Below are 23,895 nucleotides of genomic sequence, written 5' to 3'. Positions count from 1 at the left end.
GTGCAAAAAAGTTTTCAAACCAGAGGAGCAGGTAGGTGGTCCTCCAGAAAAATTAAATAGATTGAGTGCCTGTATGTGGCAGTCCAAAAAAGTTTTCAAACCAGAGGAGCAGGTAGGTGGTCCTCCAGAAAAATTTAATAAATTCAGTGCCTGTATGTGGCAGTCCAAAAATGTTTTCAAACCAGAGGAGCAGGTAGGTGGTCCTCCAGAAAAATTAAATAAATTGAGTGCCTGCATGTGGCACTCCCAAAATTATTTAAAACAGAGGACTGGGTAGGTGGCCCTCCAGAAAAATTAAATACATAGAGTACTATAGCTAGACTCAGTTGGCCCTGGAAAAAAATAGCCAGTTTCCTCTGCTTTAGTGTACAAAGAGGAAGAAAAGGAGGACAATGAGGAGGAGGAGTGCATACATTATTCAGGTTGAGCATCTTTCACCTGGTAGAGAATGGAAATCTTGAGAAATCCAGGCTTTATTCATCTTGATAAGCGTCAGCCTGTCAACGCTGTTAGTTGACAGGCGTGTACGCTTATCGGAGATGATGCCACCAGCTGCACTGAAAACCCGCTCGGACAACACGCTAGCGGCAGGGCAGACAAGAACCTCCAAGGCGTACAGCGCCAGTTCGTGCCACATGTCCAGCTTTGAAACCCACCAGTAGTAGGGAGCTGTGTGATCATTTAGGACGATGGTATGGTCAGCTACGTACTCCCTCACCATCTTTCTGCAAAGATCAGCCCTACTCTGCTGAGACTGGGGACAGGTGTCTTGCTGGGGTGACATAAAACTGGCAAAGGCCTTGTAAAGCGTACCCCTGCCAGTGCTGGACAAGCTGCCTGCTCGCCTACTCTCCCTCGCTACTTGTCCCGCACAAGTACGCACTCTGCCGCTAGCGCTGTCAGAAGGGAAATACTGTTTCAGCTTGTGCACCAGGGTCTGCTGGTATTCATGCATTCTCACGCTCCTTTCCTCTCCAGGGATGAGAGTGGAAAGATTTTGCTTGTACCGTGGGTCCAGGAGAGTGAACACCCAGTAATCGGTGCTGGAATAAATTCTTTGAACGCGAGGGTCACGGGATAGGCAGCCTAGCATGAAATCTGCCATATGCGCCAGAGTCCCAACGCGCAAGATTTCACTCCCCTCACTGGCCTGACTGTCCATTTCCTCCTCCTCCAACTCCTCCAACTCCTCTTCTTCTGCCCATACACGCTGAACAGTGAAGGACTCAACAATGGTCCCCTCTTCTGTCTCGCCAACATTCTCCTCCTCTTCCTCCTCCACCTCCTCTGATATGCGCTGAGAAACAGACCTGAGGGTGCTTTGGCTATCAACAAGGGAATCTTCTTCCCCCTTCTCTTGTGACGAGCGCAAAGCTTCCGAATTCATGCTGACCAGAGAGTTTTTCAACAGGCCAAGCAGCGGGATGGTGAGGCTGATGATGGCGGCATCGCCACTGACCATCTGTGTTGACTCAGCACCTGACAGATATCAGACATCCACGTCCACTCCTCATTGTAGACGTGAGGAAGCTGACTGACCTGACTACCAGTTCTGGTGGAAGTTGACATCTCGCAGTCTACAATCGCTCTGCACTGCTGGTAAACTCTGGATAACATGGTTAATGTTGAATTCCACCTCGTGGGCACGTCGCACAACAGTCGGTGAGCGGGCAGTTGGAGGCGGCGCTGCGCTGCCCTGAGAGTGGCAGCATCTGTGCTGGACTTCCTGAAATGCGTACAGATGCGTCGCACCTTCGTGAGCAAATCAGACAGATTGGGGTATGTCTTGAGGAAATGCTGAACTATGAGATTTAACACATGGGCCAGGCATGGCACATGTGTCAGTCTGCCGAGTTGCAGAGCCGCCACCAGGTTACAGCCGTTGTCACACACAACCATGCCTGGCTTCAGGTTCAGCGGTGCCAGCCACAGATCAGTCTGCACCGTGATGCCCTGTAATAGCTCTTGGGCAGTGTGCCTTTTATCGCCTAGGCTCAGCAGTTTGAGCACCGCCTGCTGTCGCTTAGCGATGGCACTACTGCTGTGCCTAGAGCTACCGACTGATGGTAATTTGGAGGAGGAGGTGGAGGAGGGGTGGGAGGAGGAGGAGGCATAGAACTCTTTGAGACCTGGACCGAGGTAGGCCCCGCAATCCTCGGCGTCGGCAGTATATGACCAGCCCCAGGGTCAGACTCGGTCCCAACCTCCACCAAGTTAACCCAATGTGCCGTCAGCAATATACAGTGGCCCTGTCCGGCAGCACTCGTCCACGTGTCCGTAGTCAGGTGGACCTTGTCAGAAACGGCGTTGGTCAGGGCACGGATGATGTTGTCTGACACGTGCTCGGCTGGGGACCGAATACCGAGGGGCGGCCGCCACCATGAGGTTTTGGGAGGCCTCGGTCTCGACCAGCTTATAGGGCAGCATCTCCAAGCTAAGCAGTTTGGAGATGTGGACGTTGAGGGTTTGGGCGTGAGGGTGGGCACTATACTTCCTTTTGCGCTCCAGCGTCTGGGGGATGGAGAGCTGAACGCTGGTGGATGCTGTGGAGGATCGCGGAGACGAGAATGGGGTTTTCGCACGGGAGGTGTTTGGGGCCGGGGTCCTGAGCAGGGTGCTGACTAGCAGATGACACAGGGGAAGGAGCAGTGGTGTGCCCGGCCAGAGGTGAACGGGCTTGGTGCCATTGAGTAAGTTGTTTAGCATTTATATGCCTGCGCATACTGGTGGTAGTTAAGCTAGTAGTGGTGGAACCCCTGCTGATCCTGGTTTGGCACAGGTTGCACACCACAGTCCGTCGGTCATCCGGTGTTTCTTTAAAGAACCTCCAGACTTCTGAAAATCTACAGGAGCTTGACTACGTGAAACATTTGGCGCTGATGCACCAGCTCTGGCCCTGCCTCTCCGTCTGGCCCCACCACTGCCTCTTCCAACCTGTTCTGGTATAGGACTCGCCTCCATCTCAGAAGCACTGTGTTCACCTGGCCTATCAACCCAGCTTGGGTCTGTCACCTCATCATCCTTCGATCCCTCAGTCTGCTCCCTCCCTCGGACTTCCTGCCCTGACAAAAACTTCACCACTGTCTGACAACCGTGTCTCCTCATCGTCCGACACCTCTTTACACACTTCTTCCACTACGTCAATAATGTCATCATCACCCACAGACTACGACTGGTGGAAAACCTGGGCATTGGAAAATAGCTCAGCAGCAACCGGACAAGTGGTTTGTGACTGTGAGAAGGGTCCCGAAAACAGTTCCTCAGAGTATGCCGGTTCAAATGCCAAATTTTCCTGGGAGGGGGCAGACTGGGGGGAAGGAGGCTGAGGTGGAGGAGCTGGAGGAGTGCTGATTTCGGTGACATGGGTGGACTGCGTGGAAGACTGACTGGTGGACAAATTGCTCGAAGCATTGTCCGCAATCCACAACATCACCTCTTCGCACTGTTCTGGCCTCAACAGTGCTCTACCATGAGTCCCAGTAACTTGAGACATGATGAACCTAGGGAGTGTAGCTCTGCGGCGTTCCCCTGCTCCCTCATCAGCAGGTGGTGTCTCACCCCGCCCAGGACCATGGCCTCTGACCCCTGTAGTAGTTGGACGCCCACGTCCACGCCCTCGTCCTCTACCCCCTAGCCCTCGGGTTAAACATTTTCAAAATTAAAGTGTAAACTTTAAATTTTTTTTTTTTTGTTTTTTTTTTAAACAAAACGATGCTATCCTATTGCTATGGCTAGTTTCTAACCTACACTGACAGCACACAACTGGATTTTGTGCTGTGCCAGATGACTTTGAGTTATAAAAAGAAATAAACGTAAAAAAAAATAAATCAGAAGACTGTGCCTAATTCAAATCAAACCCCTTATAAATTGTCCCACTTCGGTGTTTGAGGTGGATATGTGTGTCACTAAGAGCTAAACACAACGGTCGCAAGTCTCCCAGCAAATTCCTCACAATATGGTACTAGCTGCACTACTAGTGGCAGCAAGCCCAGCCACAAGCAAACCAAAAAAAAGTAAAATATAACGCTATTGTAGGACTAAATAAGCCGTTGGGGTTCTCCTATGGCTATTTTCTAGCCTACACTGAAAGCACACTGCTTTGCCAGATTACTTTGAGTTATAAAAAGAAATCAACGTAAAAAAAAATAAATCAGCAGACTGTACCTAATTCAAATCAAACCCCTAATAAATTGTCCCACTTCGGTGTTTGACGTGGATATGTGTGTCACTAAGAGCTAAACACAACGGTCGCAAGTCTCCCTGCAAATTCCTCACAATATGGTACTAGCTGCACTACTAATGGCAGCAAGCCCAGCCACAAGCAAACCAAAAAAAAGTAAATATATAACGTTATTGTAGCCCTAAGAAGGGCTGTTGGGTTCTTGAAGAATCACTCCTGCCTAACACTATTCTAAAAGAACACCCTAACGCTGTCCCTGCAGCAGCAGCAGCTCTCTCCCTAGCGGCATCCAGACAGAGAATGATCCGAGCAGCGCGGGCAGGGGCTAGTCTATTCCAGGGTCACCTGATCAGGCCAGCCAACCACTGCTATTGATGTGTAAGGGTGCCATGTCATGCTGGGTGGAGTGCAGAGTCTCCTGGCTTGTGATTGGCTCTGTTTTTGGCCACCAAAAATCACAACCGTGGGAGATGCCATTTTCTCGAGCTGGTGAAATACTCGCCCGAACAACGAGCAGTTTCGAGTATGCTAATGCTCGAACGAGCATCAAGCTCGGACGAGTATGTTCGCTCATCTCTAGTTTTAAACTCTATATCATTAGGGAAAGTCTCGGCACAGATGGCCTCCCAATTTTGTATTATAAGAAATTCTGGAAAGTTCTCCTACCTCACTTCACCAACTCTCTATTGACCGGAAACACCTTTAAGAAACAATCCCTAGAGGCACACATAACTATACTGCCAAAAGAAGGGAAGGATCCGAGGCTGTGCAGTAGCTATAGACCAATATCGCTTCTAAACGCAGATCTTAAATGGTGGGTCAAAACACTAGCTTCCCGTCTGAACCACCTGAGTCCCGATATAGTGGGACCTGAGCAAACTGGCTTTGTCCAGGGCCGTCAAGGCAGGGACAATTCCTGCAGGGTCATTAGACTAATAGAGATAGCAAAACAAAAAAAGATACCACTGATCTTGATGGGAACGGACGCAGAGAAAGCGTTTGACAGGGTGAGCTGGTCATTTATGACGGCCACCCTGTCACGCTTTGGATTACCCCCACAGTTTACCTGGGCAATACTAACCCTATATACATCACTTAGCGCCAGCATTAGAATTAATGGCACCCTGTCGAGGCCATTCAATATTATGAATGGGACCCGGCAAGGATGCCCCCTTTCACCAACCCTATTCATCCTAGTTATAGAGACCCTAATAAGGAAAATAAGGCTTGACTCGGAGATCAGGGGCATCCAAGGGGGCAAATACTAACATAAAACAGCTGCTTTTGCAGATGATTTATTAGTTATTATTTCCAACCCTTCCAAAGCTCTCCCTAAACTAACTAAACTATTCACAGAATATGGATCTCTTTCAAATTTCAAAATAAACTTTTCTAAATCGGAAATACTAAACATTTTGTTACAAAAACACAGAAGCAAAGGCGTTGCAACAACATTCCCTGTATAATTGGCCTCAAATAAGCTTAAAGTACCTGGGGGTACTAATCTCTCCAAATCCCAATAGATTATATGATCTCAACTATACCCCCTTACTAAAATCCATACACAACCAGTTACATGAACTGAAGCTCCCCTAACTGTCCTGGTGGGGTAGGAAAAATTTGCTCAAAACATTTATCCTCCCTAAAATACTTTATCTGGTAGCACCGATCTGGATACATAAAACATTTTTTAACAGAATTACTAAACTTTTCTCTGCTTTTCTCTGGCAAAACAAAAAATCCTGTCTAAGCAAAGTAATACTGTCTCAGAAACCTCAACTGGGAGGCATAGGCATGCCAGATGTGTTGTCATATTACCACGCTACACAATTAACGAGATGGATCTCACTGACGCAAGAACATAATCCCACCCTATATATCACCTTAGAGAACTCCACCTTTAACGATATAGACAGAGCTAAGCTTTGGAATCTGAGCCCAAACATGATAACCTCTCATTGTAATAGCATATTACATAAAGGCCTATTCTCCTCACTAGTAAGCTTAAATAAAAAATTGCAACTGTCTTCTGTCACTAGATCTCTACAAGGTATCACGAGACAGAAATCACTTTAGCTCCTTTTAGAGAAATCTCAGACACCACAACGTATCTACATTTTTTGAAAAGGACGTAGTAATTAACACAGACTACCTTTTGCGGAAAACTGGGATCCTACTATCCAACTTTATCCATATACAAGACTTCCAAACTACATGCAAAGACTTCCTCAGATATCACCAACACCCCTCTCCGACCACACGGTTGGAAAAACTAAGCACTAACACACAATTTGAAAGAAAGAGCATACGAAGAGATTATTATGTTCGACAACGACCCTAGACCATATTTTCTAAAGCAATGGGAACTAGAAATAGGAGAACAGTTCACTGCAAAGTTATATTAGGACTCTTTTGCGCCCTTTCAACCTGTATTACAATGAAAGAGAATGCATATAAAAGCACATCAAGGTGGTACAAGACGCCTGAGTGGCTTCATAAATGATACCCGACAGTTCCTAAGACTTGTTGGAGATGTAAGTCATATGTGGGTAGCATGAGCCATATTTGGTGGGACTGCCCAAAATTAAGTCATACTGGGAGGAGGTAATACATACAATCAACAAGATTTGCTCCACTAAAATTCCCAGGTCGCTAAGCACAATTCTTTTAGGGAGACCACACCCCGATTTTAACTGGCGAAAATATGATTTATCCTCCCACCTTCTGACAGCTGCTAAACTATTAGTTCCAACCATGTGGAAAAGAGAAGATCCACCTACTCTCACCCAGTGGAAAGCCAAATTTTCGGAAATATTTAGGTTTGAAGAATTACTCCACTGGGAGAGACAAAAGCAAGCGAGACTCCTTAAAACATGGGCCCCATGGCAATCATATATAGCCAGTACCCTTTCCTCCCCAATATCACTTTTCCTTTTTGTTCCTTTACTTTAGATGTAAAATTTCTTTCATATGTTTGATTGTCATTTCAACATGTAAACCTACCAACATGTAAACCTGCTGTTGATTCTGTACTACTTACCTATGTTACTTAAAAGAACCCTGGGGACTGCAAACAGGCAGCACAGGGACAGAGAATATGTTAAAGTGTAAGACGAGGAAACGGCTCCTCATCTGAAGTTTGTATAAGACTGGTTTACCATGTATAATTGTACATTGCCTTGCAACAATGAGCTATGTAAACTCTCTATGCAATGTGTTCAATAAAAACAATTTTAAAACAAAACAATAATGGTCAAGATTTATTTTACATATTGGATGTGAATTTGTGTTTTTTTTTTTTACTCTATTGGATGTTTATATGTACTAGTGGTGTTTAGTAGTGTATGCTTGAGGTTAACACCCACAATCTGAGGCAACTTAGACAATGGGTTGTGGGTGTTACAGGTACTATACAGCTGTTTACCCGCAGATTCTGGGAGTTGTAGTTGTTAGAGGTGATACACAGCTGACACCTGCAGCTTCTGGCACCAGCTCCACTTGGGAGCCAAAGCCGAAAGCTTGTCATAATAGAACTGCATCGGTGGGTCCGTCCACTCCGCCTGTGAAGTACTGTCACGTCCTGTGTCGGAAAGGGGTTAATTTCAGAAGATAGAACTTTAATTGTACATCTTTTAGTAATGTGACAACACCCTCCCAAACCTCTTTATTCCTCAGACTGTAAACAAGAGGGTTTAACATAGGCACCACCAGCAAATAAAGCATGGACAGTAACATGTCCTGATTTTTTGAGTCTTCAGATTGAGGTTTCAGGTACAGAAACATAAATGGCCCATAGAATAATATAACAGTGATGAGGTGAGAGGTGCAACTAGAGAAAGCCTTCATACGTCCTGCTGAGGATCGGATCTTCAATATGGCGGAGATTATGAAAATATAGGAGACTATAGTGAGTAGGAACTGTACAAGGGCAATAGTCGTAGCTTCCAAGAACAAAAACATTTTATGGCTTGTCACATCTGTGGAGGAAAGTTCAATCACTGTATTTAGATCACAGTAAAAATTATTAATACCATGTGAAATACAGAATTGTAATGTGGAGGCATGTATTGTGTGAGTTAAGGAATTTAAAGTGCTAAGTATCCATGTGGAGGCGGCCATTACAAAATACACATTCTTTCTCATTAATGTATAATATAGAAGGGGCTTACATACCGCCACATAGCGATCATAAGCCATAGCTGTCAGCAGAAAAATTTCACCACTAGCAGCTAAAATGTAAAAAAACATCTGCGTAATACAATACGAAAATGAGATCCTGTGATCTTGAGTCAGTAAAATCATAAGCAGCTTAGGAACACACGTAGAGGTAGATGTGATATCGACAATGGCGAGGTTACACAAGAAGAAATACATCGGAGTGTGTAGCCTGGATACCAAACACACAAGAAAAATAATTGTCAAATTCCCTAAAACAACCATAAGATAAATGATCAGTAACACTAAAAATAGGGCAAGTTGTTTAACTGAAGACATTGAGAAGGCGACAATATAAAACTCATCTTCAGAGCTTCCATTTACACAGTCATTCATGGTGTTATCCTGGGGACACAAATTATTAACAGTAGATTTACATTAAAACTTGTGCCATAATAACAAAGTATTGTTTAGACATTGTAAGAGGCCGTAGAGTACTAGGGGCAATGGGGCTCATGGGAAGGGGACTTGACTAAAAGAGGACCTTTCACCTTATTAACCAATTCCAACTCTTCATACCTTCCCTAGGGCTTCACATATAGGTTTTCCATCTATCCCCCACCTTTTTTGAGCATTGTCAATATTTTCAGGCACTCTACCTTGATGCATAGCTATCTGCTTCAGCCCATGACCACCCATCTAGCAGTAAAGAATCTAACTGAAACCATAAATTCAATTTCATATCCTCTAGGAAATGTGTGGCCCCGATTTGCGGCATTGAGAAAATCTGAAATCAGAAAAATGGGTCAACACCTTAAACCTTTGTCATTAGATTTGTGTCCAAAATAAGCCAATAATTGGTGGGGGGTTTTAGACTAGACATTGTAAAGGCAAAACATAAGCCTTTGCGAAAAATTGGGTTATTTTCAGCATCACAATACTGACTTTGTACATATCTATAGTGATTCCATTGAAAGCAGATATCAGTTCTCCATTTGGAATTAGAACTGGAAGCAAATAAATAGGTCATTAGGGTGTCCAGTACTCCAAAAGAAATTAGAAGATTTATTTCTCAGTGGTTCAGGATGCAATGTTTCAGCTTACTCAGTGTAAACATGTTAAAGCAAGCCAAATGGCTACATTGAGTTAGCTGAAACTTTGCATCCTGTACCTAGGGGTTAAATAAAACTCTCAGATGCTTTTGACGTTTCGGAGATGCACCGCTTCCTTCTTCAGACCAATGCATGTAGCCAGTATGGCTAAGGTAGGTGAACTACCCTCTCTCAGCAATAATTGCTACTTGCATTGATCTTAATTTGGAGATAGTTTGTAATCAATAAAGCAACATTTAAATTAATTTTATGAAGTTGGGACACCTTTCCTGAATGATCACCATCCATCTAGTGCCGATCCAGTCACCCATCCCTGGTCACCCAAGTTCTAAACACTGAGTGTAGTCTATACGCAGATTCTGACTGTAAATTTAATGAAAGGCTGAACCAAGCCTTTGTAGGGTAGAGCCCCACCGTAATAGGTATAAATAGGAGCTCTCCACCATTTGATTGTGATTTATCTACCTTAGAGGACTACAATCTCGCTTTTGTAATTCCTAATACTAGATTGAGGCAATGTATAGTTTGGTGCTCTCGCCGTCCCCATCCAACAATCATCTTTTAACAATGCATTGTCTCAAATCCATGCTGACATCACATGTGAAGAGACACTATTTTTAAGTGGCAGGTCCTGCTTTGTAGCAGGTAACTGCCCCTAATACTGCCCCCCTTCTTGCTGTAGGTGATGCTGCCTGAGGCAATATGCTTAACTTCCCACATGGCCGGTAGACCCCTGCCTATACCACTAGTGAACTAAATCTTCTAACTTTTCTGGAGTTCTCCATCCTAATTCTTGATTTGTCTGGCTATCCTGAATCTCCTATGAGTCTGGTTCTCCAAAGCTTACACCCTACCCAGGTGAAGATCCTTTATACCAAAGCAATGCTTCATCACACATGTGTTGCATTTTGGATCAGTGTATTACATTTTTGTAATATAACAATTTCCAGGTTGAAGAGTTCAGTAAGTCAACATTTCTTTGCAGTTGCATAAAATAGGTAAGACATTTCAGGTTTTGGACATGGATTATAGGATTACAGTAGCTCAGTAGTACAAATATTCAGCATGTTATTGGATTTGTACCGGGAGTACAAATTATAGGGGGGGATTTGTATATAGGGATGAAGGTTTGTATGCCTGAAAACTGACATACAAGAAGGGGCTTGTATCTCCCCGTAGTGTACAACGTTTCAGAGCTGATCACATACCTGTTTGTAGAAATTCACAATGGGGGTCAATTACTAAGAGCCCGAACCGCTATTACGATTTGCGGCGTTTTCCCTGAATTGCCCCGGGATTTTGGCGCACGCGATCGGATTGTGCCCCATCGGCGCCGGCTTTCCCACGACGGAAATCGGGGGCATGGAAAAGCCCAACGGATTCAGAATTAAAAAAAAAAAATGTGCCGCTTGACTTGCTCTTACCTGCACCATAAATAGGATAGTGAACTCCGGCGAACTCCGACAGACCTCGGCACAGCAGCGACATCTGGTAGACTTTGGCGCACTACCTTAGTGAATCGCCGGAAGACCTGAATCCTTGAATGAGAACGCGCCGCTGGATCGCGACAGGACTGGGTAAGTAAATGTGCCCCATTGTGACTAAATTTAAATCAAAAGCTCCATTTTCCCCAAAACACCCTTCTCTCTAGTAACATTCTGTTTAATTAAAGACTTCTCTGTTGCCTACTATTTCTTCTAGAACCCTTTCCTTTTTCCATCTTACATTTTTGAAATCCTTAAGACCTTTAAGCATTGTCCAAACCTGCCCTACGGGAAACCTCAACTCAGCTTGACATGTTCAGACCTGGATACTACATTTTACTGCCAGCAAAGTAAATTCTTTTTTTTAATAAATAAGGATATTCATGAAAAACCTTGGTATTACATAGAGATGGTCTTCTGTCAGTGATCAGGGTTTCAGTCCTGGTGTTCCCTGAAAGACTCAGGCTTTATAAAGGTTTTTGCGATTGCAAAGTCAGGTCCATTGGGAGAATAGAAGAGAACGCTAGGGATAATGCATTTTATTTTAGAATAATAACCCATTTTACATCATCAGCTATATCTGCAAAATAAAAAGTTTGTATGGAAGCCTCAATTATAGATTACACGTCTTTCTTAGGCCCAGGAAGACAAAAGCAAGGCCGAATAAGATTGACTTTGAAGTATCAAAGTGATGGAAATAATAACTTTCAATACAGAAATTTTTTTAACATATAAATCTTTCTACAATCCATCTTCTTATGTTACAGCATTTATAAAATGAACATATAACATAAGTTTAAGTCTTTTCATAATTAGACTTCACATCATTTTGTCATTTTACTTTTTAGCAAAAGTCTTTTAAAGACGTCAGTCACAATCATTTCCTATTTGACGGCAGCAGAGGAGAAGAAAAACACAAACAGATTATACTTGGAATTAAATTCCAATCCAACAGATGGATGGATTTTTTTTTGATGCCCCTTTCAACTAAACCTACCCTAAAAGTAACAAAGAAAAAAACACACTCCTCATTTTGCCCCTTCCCCCTGCATCAGATAACATTATTCCATTTACTTAAAAAAAACCTTCCTGTTCTCTTATATATTGATTTCACCACTTTCCGCAAGTTTTATTAAACTTGATCAGTTTTCTTGAACTTCTATAAAGCAGTGAAAATTTATTTCTCACATCGGAGTGAATAATTTACAGTTCATGTACACATCTCCATTGTATTTGTCCATTTAACAATGCCGTATTGCACATAGAATAACAATCTTTAGCCACGACCCCCTGAACAATGTCGTACTGCAATATCTTCATCATGGCCCAAGATGCAGGACTTGATACCAAGTTCTACGTTAATGTCACAAAACTTCCCAATTTTATCAATGACTTTAGCCCAATACTCTTTTATTTTTACAAAATATACAAAATATGTATATTTTCTATATATTGAGTTTTATTGACGTACTCATAGTGGTATTTCCTAAATGCAGGATCCAAAATATCTGCAAAGATAATGGAAGGACTATTATACAAACACTGTGTCCCCCTTCCTCCTCTTATGCTGCATTCACACTACTGTATGAGGGACGTATGTACGACCTTAACTTGTGGCCGCACATACGCCCCCGTAGACGGCAATGGCCGCACGGTTTGCACGTACGGCACCGTATGGCTCTATACACGGGGAAAGGATAGGACATGTGTTACAGCCCGTATGCCATGCATTGCTATGGAGAGGGTAGGGATCACCCCTCCTCCTCTCCATGGCGCCACGTGGGCATACGTTTGTGTAAATGTAGCCTTAGATTGTAAGATCTTGTAAGCAGGGCCCTCACCATTGCTCCATAAGACCATGTTACTCTATAATGTCTTGGTCTTCAACCAATGCTGTGTTTTAGTATGACACGCACAAGATAGCCGCCGCTCTATGAATCGCTTCACTCTTCATTTCCATGGGTACTTACAGAGGCCAACTTCACCAAATAAGTGATAATTCCACATATTACGACAGAACCTGTTCTGTTAAATGCTGATACATGTAGAAACCCCCCAAAAGAGTGGAGAGGGTGTCGGCAGTAATTTTGCATTGATGTCACTGATCATTTTGCCCTTCATTTCATCCGTCAGTGTCCGTTTTCAATCGGTCAATAAAGCAGAGCAGTAAATGGGATATGTGCATGTCCTCCATGTTCTGTATCCACTCCTGCTTTTGGCTATCAATCCTGATGCTTTACATTCTTTGATGAAATGAAGGGGAAATCCAAACATATTGGCAATGTCATAGAGTGGTGGAGGGTGAAAACGGGGTCAGTTGTAGCAGCATAAGCAGGCTGCAGAGTGGCATAATGACAAATTCTGGAGGTGGCAGCAACATGGTAGGCCACAGTGTAGCACATTGACAGAGTGTGGAAGTGGAAGCAACATGGTAGGCCAGAGAGTGACACAATGACAGAGTGTGGAGGTGGTTACAACATGGTAGGCCATAGAGTGGCACATTGAGAAAGTGTGGAGGTGCTGCCAGCAGCAGGATGTTAGAAGTTGGGTGGAGGTGGGTGACAATTGCAGTCCCGGATATAGATGGTGAGAGGCAGATTGAGCAACTGGCAGCAGATGTATGGCATGAGGCGGGTGGCAGCATCAGAATAGTGGCTGAGACAAGTAGCTAGAATGCAGATTAATTTCTCAACGTTTGGGGGAGGCATCATGGCTGATCTAATCTGATGCATAAGGCATTGGTGTGTTGAAATCCTGGCCGATCCATGCCTTATTTATCTTGACAAAGGTCAGTGTCTCCACATGGATGGACAAGCGGGTTCTCCTTGAGGTAACAATGGCCCAAGCCACACTGAACACCCGCTATAAAGCCACATTACTGGCCAGGCATTACTGCAAACTCCACACATTTTGGCTGCCCAGTAATCCATGGGATTCTCTACCCATGGTGGTAGAGTGCTGTCCAAGTAGGCCACCTGGTGAATTTGAAGTTCCATTAATGCGGAATTGAATTATTTTGAATTTATAATGATTGAATTATTGAATTATTTTGAATTTGAATTGATATGAAATTAAAGAAATCCTCTCTTGGAGATTACAGATGCCGCATGCATCATTTGTTATAATTTCATTGAAAATATTATGTCTTTGCCTGATTTGTTCATTTGTTATATTCAATGTAGAATTGCTAAGATCAAAAGAATGTCAATAGATGTCCACTACTGAAGGGACAAATCTTCTTTTCTAATGATGGATAAACATGAAAGCTGTGCCATTGCTTTCCTGAAAAGTTATATCCCTGAACTCAACACTGTAGCTCAGGGGTTGTGCAGGCCTGCAAAAACAAGAAGCTGGATAAGAAGAATTGCCTGACTACTTGCAAATGCAACATAACCTCCCGTGACATTCTCTGCATCTCTACTTTCCCTGGCTCATTTGCGTGAACGACCTGAGCCGTTTCCCGTCAGTGAGCTGATGGCTCACTAAACCCTGCCCCTAAATTGTTCACCACACCCCCTTTAACCTGATAATATTGGGTAAAAAGTGGAGTGGTGCAGGGCAGCTGACTGGCCTGCGGCTCCCTATTATATATTTAATAGGGAGACGTTCAGTAGCCAGAAGGCAAAACCAAAAGTGCCATTGCTTTTTTATGTCAGTAAGAAGAAGGGCCCAGTTTTTCCCATTGTGTCTTTTATGGCAGTAAGAGGCCCAGGTTTTTCCAACAGCCATCAGTGCATGGCCACCATGCTGGATTTGAGCTATGAAGATAAAATAATATCCATGATTCCACCGCTAGTGGAGAATGCACTAGTGGTGGAGTTTTCATCTGATATCGATGGCTCAGTGGCAGTTAAAGATGACTATTAGAGATGAGCGAGCACTAAAATGCTTGAGTGCTCGTTTCGAATAACGAACCTCATTGAAGTCAATGGAAGACTCAAGCATTTTTCAAGGGGACAAAGGCTCTGCACAGGGAAGCTTGGCCAAAAACCTGGAAACCTCAGAAAATGATGGAAACACCACGGAAATAGACAGGAAACAGCAGGGGCAGCATGCATGGATACCTCTGAGGCTGCTTAATCGCACCACTATGCCAAAATTATGGGCAACAGCATGGGATTGACAGAGTGACAGAGTGAGGCAAGATAGCATGTAAAACACCCAATAATTGACCCTGACACAATAGGAGATGGCATGGCGAGGCAGCGGCAGCAGCGGCAGACTAGTGAGTGGCATGGCGACATACGCCAAATGGACTCAGGCTTCAAACCAATTTAAAAAAAATTTTTTGGCGAGAATAACGTGTAGCACTGTACGTATCAGTATTTGACCTGGTTAAGGCAGCAGAGAGGAACCAAAGGAGGTGAGCAAAAATCGCTGAAATGATTTCCTATGTGAACAAAAGGTTGACTGTATATTTAGTCGATAACTTAGCATGGCGGCGACAGTGACCAAGTTCCATAACGTATTTGGTGAAACACCCGAAAAATGAGCCTGTCATAGTTCATTTTCTAAGGGGACGACATGTGGAGGCAGCTATGGAGACGACTTTTGGAGGCAGCTATGGAGACGACATGTGGAGGCAGCTTTGGAGACAACGTGTGGAGGCAGCTATGGAGACGGCGTGTGGAGGCTGCTATGAAGACGACGTGTGGAGGCAATGGGGACGGTTATGGCACCCAAGGTAACCGTAAGAAGGTGAGAAAAGAGGTATGAAAAGATAGATTTTAGAGGTAAAAGGTTATAGGTTGAAGGTGGATGCAGTTAAAACGATGTTAGTTAACAAGTTTGATGTGGAAGCTGTTAAAACAACCCAACATTTTGCCGGACACAGCTCGTTTGCTAAGGGGACGATGTATGGAGGCAGTAAGGTTATAGTAGTAGATTAAAATTTCTGCAGTTAAAACGATGTTAGTTGGATCTTGGGATGGAGCTGGCGGTCCGCTGCCAGGTTAGCTTTCGCCTGTCCAAGCACCTGCCAGTCGGCTCCTTCCCGCTCAAAATGGACCCGGGGGCCCTAAGCGTTTACTTTGAAAAAAATATCATTTTCAAAGCAGGCGGGGGCTACAAACAGCATTTTTAAAAACCTTTTGTGTAAGATGTGTAGTACTGTTCTTATAAGTATTTGGCCTGGTTATGGCGGGGGAGGGGAACGTAAAGAGATGGGCAAGTAGCGCTGAAATAATATCGGTCAATGATAAAAGTTTGGCAGTATATTTTGTGGATAAAACAGCAGGGTGGCGACAAAGTTAGCAAGCATGATGTGTAAGCCATTTAAACAACCCAATATATTGCTGGACACAGCTCGTTTGCTACGGGGACGATGCATGGAGGCAGCTATGTGGACGACCTTTGGAGGCATCTATGGAGACGATGTGTGGAGGTAGCAATGGAGACAATGTGTGGGGCAGCAATAGAGACAACGTGTGGAGGCAGTTATAAAGACGACGTGTGGAGGCTGCTATAAAGACGATGTGTGGAGGCTCTATGGAGACAATTAAATTTGGATAGTGCCTTTATGTGGCAGTCCAAAAAATGTTTCAAAACAGAGGAGCGGGTAGGTGGCCCTCCAGAAAAAGTAAATAGATAAAGTGCCTGTATGTGGCAGTCCAAAAAAGTTTTCAAAACAGAGGACCAGGTAGGTGGCCCTCCAGAAAAATTAAATACATAGAGTACCTGTATGTGGCACTCCCAAAAATTGTTTAAAAAATAGGACCGGGTAGGTGGCCCTCCAGAAGTATTAAATAGATATATTACTATAGCTAGAGCCAGTTGGCCCTGGCAAAAAATAGCCAGTTGCCTCTGCTTTAGTGTACAAAGAGGAGGAGAAGGAGGAGAAGGAGGAGAAGGAGGAGAAGGAGGAGAATGAGGAGGAGGAGTGCATACATGAGAATTATTCAGGTTGAGCTGCTTTCACCTGGTGGAGAATGGAAATCATGAGAAATCCATGCTTCATTCATCTTGATAAGCATCAGCCTGTCAGCGCTGTCAGTCGACTGGTGTGTACGCTTATCAGTGATGATGCCACCAGCTGTACTGAAAACCTGCTCTGACAACATGCTAGCAGCAGGGCAGGCAAGAACCTCCAAGGTGCACAGCGCCAGTTCAGGCCAGATGTCCAGCTTTGAAACCCAGTAGTTGTAGGGAGCTGTGTGATCATTTAGGACGATGGTATGGTCAGCTACGTACTTCCTCACCATCTTTCTGTAAAGATCAGCCCTACTCTGCCGAGACTGGGGACAGGTGACAGTGTCTTGCTGGGGTGACATAAAACTGGCAAAGGCCTTGTAAAGCGTACCCCTGCCAGTGCTGGCCAAGCTGCCTGCTCGCCTACTCTCCCTCGCTACTTGTCCCGCAGAAGTACGCCCGCAGAAGGGAAATACTGTTTCAGCTTGTGCACCAGTGCCTGCTGGTATTCATGCACTCTCACATTTCTTTCCTCTACAGGGATGAGAGTGGAAAGATTTTGCTTGTACCGTGGGTCCAGGAGAGTGAATACCCAGTAATCGCTGCTGGAATAAATTCTTTGAACACGGGAAAGGCAGCCTAGCATGAAATCTGCCATATGCGCCAGAGTCCCAACGCGCAAGAATTAATTCCCCTCACTGGCCTGACTCTCCATTTCCTCCTCCTCTTCCAACTCCTCTTCTTCTGCCCATACATGCTGACAGTTAAGGACTGAGCAATGGTCCCCTCTTCTGTCTCGCCAACATTTTCCTCCTCTTCCTCCATATCCTCTTCCATCTCCTCCGATATGCGCTGAGAAACAGACCGGAGGATGCTCTGGCTATCAGCAAGGGGATCTTCTTCCCCCGTCTCTTGTGACGAGCGCAAAGCTTCCGACTTCATGCTGACCAGAGAGTTTTTCAACAGGCCAAGCAGCGGGATGGTGAGGCTGATGATGGCAGCATCGCTACTGACCATCTGTGTTGACTCCTCAAAGTTACTCAGCCCCTGATAGATATCAGACATTCACGTCCACTCCTCATTGTAGACTTGAGGAAGCTGATTGACCTGACTACCAGTTCTGGTGGAAGTTGACATCTGGCAGTCTACAACAGTTGCACAACAGTCAGTGAGTGGGCAGTTGGAAGCGGCGCTGCTCTGCCCTGAGAGTGGCTGAACTTTCAACCTTCTGTAATGTTCATAGATGCGGCGCACCTTCGTGAGGAAATCAGACAGATTGGGGTATGTCTTGAGGAACCGCTGAACAATGAGATTTAACACATGGGCCAGGCATGGCACATGTGACAGTCTGCCGAGTTGCAGAGCCGCCACCAGGTTACGGCCGTTGTCACACACAACCATGCATGTCTTCAGGTTCAGCGGTGCCAGCCACAGATCGGTCTGCGCCATGATGCCCTGTAATAGCTCTTGGGCGGTGTGCCTTTTATCGCCTAGGCTCAGCAGTTTGAGCATCGCCTCCTGTCGCTTAGCGACGCACTGCTTCTGTGCCTAGAGCTACCGACTGATGGCGCCATGCCCACGGATGGTAATTCGGAGGAGGAGGGTTGGGAGGAGGAGAAGGCAGAGTAGGCCTGAGAGACTGTAACCGAGGCAGGCCCCGCAATGCTCTACGTCACCTTTATATGAGCGGCCCCAGAGTCAGTCTCGGTCCCATCTTCCACCAAGTTAACCCAATTTGCCTTCAGCGATATACAGTGGCCCTGCCCGGCAGCAATCGTCCACATGTCCCTGGTTAGGTGGACCATGTCAGAAACGGTGTTGGTCAGGGCACGGATGATGTTGTCTGACACATGCTGGTGCAGGGCTGGGACGGCACATCGGGAAAAGTAGTGGCGGCTGGGTACGAATACTGAGGGGCGGCCGCCGCTATGAAGTTGCGTCAGGCCTCGGTCTCTACCAGCCTATAGGGCAGCATCTCTAGGCTCAGTAATTTTGAGATATAGATGTTGAGGGCTTGGTTGTGTGGGTGGGTGGAACCGTATTCAGAAAATCTAGCCCTCACCACGGGAGTATCACTACGTGAAACATTTGGTGCTTATGCACCAGCTTTGGCCCTGCCTCTCCGTCTGGCTCCACCACCGCCTCTTCCAACCTGTTCTTGTATAGGACTCGCCTCCGTCTCACAAGCACTGTCTTCACCCGGCCTATTAACTCAGCTTAGATCTGTCACCTCATCATCCTCCGATCCCTCAGTCTGATCCCCCTCGGAATCCCTGCCCTGACAACAACTTCACTACTGTCTGACAACCATGTCTCCTCATCATCCGACACCTCCTTACTCACAGACTGCGACTGGTGGAAAACCTTGGCATCGGGAAAGAGCTCAGCAGCAACCTGACAAGTGGTTTGTGACTCTGGGAAGGGTCCAGAAAACAGTTCCTCAGAGTATGTCGGCTCAAATGCCAAATTTTCCTTGGAGGGGGCAGACTGGGGGGGAAGGAGGTTGAGGTGGAGGAGCTGGAGGAGTGCTCTCTTGGGTAACATGGGTGGACTGCGTGGAAAACTGACTGGTGGACAAATTAGTTGAAGCATTTTCCGCAATCCACGACATCACCTGTTCGCGCTGTTCTGGCCTCAACAGTGCTCTACCAAGAGTCTCAGTAACTTGAGACATGAAGCTCGAAGGAGCATCAAGCTCGGACGAATATGCTGGCTCATCTCTAATGACTATGATTCCCCCTAAAGATTACATACTGTTTGCCTGTTTTCTTTCATGGGTTATATTGAGTGGAGCCCACATTTGCTAAGATCTCAGTGGAGGATGACCACTACTAAAGTGCCAAATCCTTTGTACTAATGACACAGAAATATGCATGTTGTGTCATTGATGCTCAGAGAAGTTCCAGCCCTAAACTGATCAATCGAGCTCAGCTGTTATTAAATGCCTGGGAATCAAAGAAGCATGATGAGGAGCTTTGCCACTATTTTTGAAAACATTTGGGTCATGAAGTTTGCATATTAATTTAGACAACTTTGTAAGGTGTTAAACCTCTCTTTTCCTTCGGGCAACCACCAAACTGGAAACACCTTGCTGTCTTGCGTGACCCCCTTGAGGGTCCCTGATCAGAAAATGGCATCTGACTCTGCCTTCAAAACAGGTACCAAACGTGTTGGCACATCCACGCGGGCAGACCATGTGTCTGTACCATAATCACTGCAGGTACATAAGATCAAGGGGATATTTTCCTGCAGGTCCTCCAATGGAGTATACCTTATTATGAAGTGTAAACATTGTCCAACCACAGGCCTTTATGTTGGGGAAACAGGCCAGAGACTTCATTAGAGCTTGAACTTGCACCAATCTGAAAAGGAAAGGAATGATCTTCGAATGGCCGCACATTTCTCCAGAGATGACCACACTATGGAAGATGATTTATTGTTCTCTATATAAAGTGGTCTAAATTTACATGCCAACTTCATGACCCCCCCCCCCCTAAGTCATGCCTCACAGGTTTTTAGTCTGTTTATTGCCATCCTGTCGTAAATAAGATGTCCCCCTATATATCAATCTGTTGATTTAATGGGTTTTTTAATATCTTTTGATATCTTTTCATGCATAACATAATGTCTGACGAAGAGAACTAATATTCTCCACCGCTCACCATCAAATACACTCAGCCTCAAAAAGTTATTGGCTGATTTCTTCACTTTTCTTCTGCTCTCCATGGCTAACATGGTACAAATCTGCACTATTAGCAACTTGAAAGTCTTCATCGGCATCATTTTAGCCCTATTATTATATTAACCCTTCATTGGAATTTCTTAGTGAATCACCTGCCACACCAGAGAGGAATCCAAATATATTGCTTCTCCCTATCTGTATTGTAGATGTAGACCAATTGTTTGTTTGTGTATTAACCAAAAACAATACATGTTATTAACAGAGATGAGCGAGTATACTCGTCCGAGCTTGATGCTCGTTCGAGTATTAAGGTACTCGAGACGGCTCGTTGCTCGGACGAGTATTTCCCCTGCTCGAGATCGAGCATCTAATTAAAAAAACACAGTGAAGAACAATGAAGAATAGAATAAAAACAGTGAACACAGTGAACACAGGATCATTTAAGTGAAAAACACAGTGAAAAACACAGTGAAGAATAGATTACAGATGTTCGGCACATCTGCTTACCTGTCGGGAGATACGCGCGGAACGGTGCGAACAAAATACTATGTGAAGAACAATATATATGTGTGAAGAACACATTGCAGAACACGGTGAGCAGGACAGAGACAACGAGGAGCAGCACAGAGACACCGGGGAGCAGCACAGAGACACCGGGGAGCAGCACGGAGACATGGGGCAGCGGCAGCACGAAGACATGGGGCAGCGGCAGCACGAAGACATGGGGCAGCGGCAGCACGAAGACATCAGGCAGCGGCACGGAGCGGCACGGAGACATCGGGGCACGGAGACATCGGGGCACGGAGACAGCGGGGCACGGAGACATCAGGGCACGGAGACATCGGGGCACGGAGACAGCGGGGCACGGAGACAGCTGGGCACGGAGACAGCTGGGCACGGAGACATCGGGGCACGGAGACATCGGGGCACGGAGACAGCGGGGCACGGAGACAGCGGGGCACGGAGACAGCGGGGCACGGAGACAGCTGGGCACGGAGACATCGGGGCACGAAGAGAGCGGGGCACGGAGACAGCGGGGCACGGAGACAGCGGGGCACGGAGACAGCGGGGCACGGAGACAGCGGGGCACGGAGACAGCGGGGCACGGAGACAGCGGGGCACGGAGACAGCGGGGCACGGAGACAGCGGGGCACGGAGACAGCGTATCTCCCGACAAGTAAGCAGATGTGCCGAACATCTGCAATCTATTCTTCACTGTGTTTTTCACTTAAATGATCCTATTCTTCACTGTTCTTCACATCTGCTAACTTGTCGGGAGATAATATACGCGCGGAACAGTGAAGAATAGATTGCAGATGTTTGCATACATCTGCTAACTTATCAGAAGACATTCTTTTTCAATTAATTAACACATTTTATTCCCGAACCATGGTCCCTTTGAAAAATGCTCGAGTCTCCCATTGACTTCAATGGGGCTCGTTATTCGAGACGAGCACTCGAGCATCTGGAAAAGTTCGTCTCGAATAACGAGCACTCGAGCATTTTAGTGCTCGCTCATCTCTAGTTATTAACTTACTGCAGAACTTTATGAATATTATCAGTCTCTAATTTAATTAAAATTCCAGCCCAGAAAATGGCATGAAAAACATTTAAACTAGGTATTACGGCATGATATTTACTAACAGGAGCATCTTTACAATTCAGGCATTACTGCGTGCTATTCATTTAAAGGATAAACTTTACAATCAAGGTATTACTGGACGTTATCAACTGACAACAGCACTTTTATGATCCATGTATTAGTGCATGCTTTTCACAGACAACAGAACTTTTACTATTTAGTTATAAGAGCACCGTAATTACAGGCAACATAGCTTTTATTATCTAGGTATCATCATGTGCTATTCAAAGACAACAGAACTTAATCTCGGCATAAGTGTGCAGTATTTACTATTATGAGCACTTTTCTTATCTATGTATTACTACACACTAGGATGAACACTTTTTTATGCACACGTTAATGCCTGCTAATCACTTTATTGGGCACTTCTTTTATTCACAAATTAATGCATTCTGATCACTATGATGAGCACTTTAATTATCCATGTATTAATGTATGCTGATCACTTTGATGAGCACTTCTATTTTCTATATATTACGCATTATATATTATGTTTTCTATAAAGGCACTTCTATGATTCACATATTAATGTATGCTGTTCACTATAATGAGGACTTCAATTATCCCTGAATTAATGCCCACTCATCATTATGATGAAAACGTTTATTATCTACTTAATGTCTACTTATATACTTTAATGTGCGCTAATCAATATGATGAGAACTTCTATTATCCATGTAATAATGCATGCTAATCCCTATGAAAAGCACTTGTATGATCCACAATTAATGCACGCTAATCACTATGAAGAGCACTTCTATTATCCACGTATTAATGTGCACTAATAATTAACGATGAGCACATCTTATGCCCATTTACTAATGCATGCTATTCTCCATGATTAGCATTTCTATATTCCATATATTCATGCACCCAAATCACTTCTATTATTCACATATTGGTGCACAATATTTGGAAAATGATTAGCACTTATATGATCCATGTATTACTATGTGCTAATCACTATGATGAGCAAATCTTTTATAAATGCACACTAATTACTATGATGAGCACTTTTATTATCCACAAATTAGTGCGGGCTGACACTGACAGGAATAAGTTCACATCAAAGGTATAAGTAATAACGATTTATGATATGTCTGGAGCTGACTACTATACAGATACATGCTTTAGATGCTAATATTCCTTTCTTTGTATTGCTGTATAATCAGTTCCCCTATCATCAGTAATAATATCCCTGATCTATACAAGCCTAATGCAGTTCTTCAGAATACTCTAATAAGTGCAATTTTTTTCAGATTTCCACCTGTGCATTGAGCAGGGCATTTGCTGTTTTTTCCAACACCCCTACAAGTCTGACTGATCCTGTAACAAGCACTTTTGAGTGTTCTACCCCTTACTACCCTCTTTTTACTTTCATTAATGCATGTTAAAATTTCAATGGTGTTTGGGGTCAAGGTCAGGGTCAAAATCTGTCTTTTTTTTCACGATGTTTGGATGAACTCAGAGAACACAAATTTTGACCAATCCTCTCCTTACTACTTATGACCATCTCCTATTTATAGCAACATTACATTCTCCCTCCTGCCAAACAATTTCACTTTTTTTACATGTTGTATTACACTGACCTGCCTCCACTAAGGCCCACTAAACTCCCGTGAACAACAATACCAGCATTCCATGTACACAATGGACTCTTCTCCCTCTACATCCCACTTGTTTCTCTAGGAAATAACTATTGTATGGAAAAGTGGGAGCAGATTTTCAGCACT

This window comes from Engystomops pustulosus, chromosome 4 (assembly GCF_040894005.1).
Source record: "Engystomops pustulosus chromosome 4, aEngPut4.maternal, whole genome shotgun sequence".
NCBI lineage: Eukaryota > Metazoa > Chordata > Amphibia > Anura > Leptodactylidae > Engystomops > Engystomops pustulosus.
This window is presented reverse-complemented; position numbering follows the sequence as displayed.